The sequence below is a fragment of the Penicillium arizonense genome (assembly GCF_001773325.1).
Source record: "Penicillium arizonense strain CBS 141311 chromosome Unknown PENARI_contig101, whole genome shotgun sequence".
Taxonomy (NCBI): domain Eukaryota; kingdom Fungi; phylum Ascomycota; class Eurotiomycetes; order Eurotiales; family Aspergillaceae; genus Penicillium; species Penicillium arizonense.
Genome location: NW_019173378.1, coordinates 5,526 through 7,019, shown reverse-complemented (window position 1 = coordinate 7,019; position 1,494 = coordinate 5,526).

Genomic DNA, 1,494 nt, shown 5'->3' with positions numbered 1-1,494 from the left:
AATGAGCACGTTCCTGTTGAACAGTCGAGGCATGTTTATCTGTCGTTTGTCTCAATGATCTTCCGGCTATGCGACTGACCTATGTGTGCAATGACAGTGATGGATAAGAGCATGGTATATTTCTCATTATGTAACTATAGGCTATAAGGGTTGAACGTGCTTGTTCGTTTTCCCTTGCACAAAACGCCGTCGCGAAATCCAGGAAATGGAAGAGATTGTACAAATTGTTCGCCAGATCGGCCAACAGCAAGCACACAATGCTTACTATCGTGACTGCTATGCTCTCTTCAAGCTACTCCAAGACCTGACGGAACACACTTTCAACGAGCTACAAACACTTTACCGATCCGGTACCGGGGACACGAACAATTCCGTGCAACAAGTACTCCGAAATTTCCAGAATACAATCTGCAACCTGGTTGAAAGGGCATGTGAAGCTCAAGCGGCTTGTGAGGAATTGTGTCCCGTGAATGCATCATTTTCAGCGCGTGATATTTTAGAGCCCATCAGAAGGATGTACACAGATCTAGGTCCCTCAACCGAAAGCAGGAAAACCCCTTGTCACACCTGAGCCTACCATCAAAGCCTTTCTCATGGACAAGATTGGCTGTTCTGCTTTAGTGACCTTTCATAGAACCTCCGTGTTTCCATATTTTATTAGGCGACCACAATGTATCATATTTATCTGATAATTCTGTACCATAAAGACCACAAACGACATGGGAGTTCAACAAGTATTCGGCTTAAATTTTGCGAATTAGATATAGCGAGAAAGATTTCCAATTTACGGAATGTGCACTATAGAAGCAAGCAATACAGTACCCCAGTCCACCATCCGCAATTGACTATATAAATAAATCGCAATCTTCTCAGCTGAATGAATATCTGATTCAAGACCCGCAATGCGCTTGCCATTTAGATGCAACAGCAGAAAATTTGAACTAGCCATGTGATTGAACTGGCAATAGAGAACAGCAAGGCCAACCACGTTGTGATAAACATCTTTGCTCCAAAGTTGACTTGGACACCATAGGTCTGCAAGTTATTCTTGACGACGGAAGCGAAAAGACCATACAGCACCATGACCAAGATTGTGGCAGTCGTAATGAGCGTTGATGAAAGCTTGGTTTGTCAGCATCTTTCTATGTTCTCCCGATTATCACATACCGTGCAAAATATGGCAAGTAACTTGCTACCATTGGAAAAGAAAAACTTGCGACCAGCCAAGATTATGGTCAACGTGGTTGCCACAAACCCGGAAATATACAAACGGATCGCACTCAGCGAAAGTTGACGGTAGCCGGAAATCAGACTTTGGTCTATTTCTGGAAGTATGTCGATGACCTTTATTGGCGTAGAGTCAAGCAAGGCAGATAGATCGAAAGAAAAAGATGTGCTGGGGTGGGAGCACACCATCTCCGAGCCATCCTTGGATTTACAGTAGCTCCAGAGGCCAACAAAATAGTATCGAGGCAGATGTGACTTCAAGTCGTG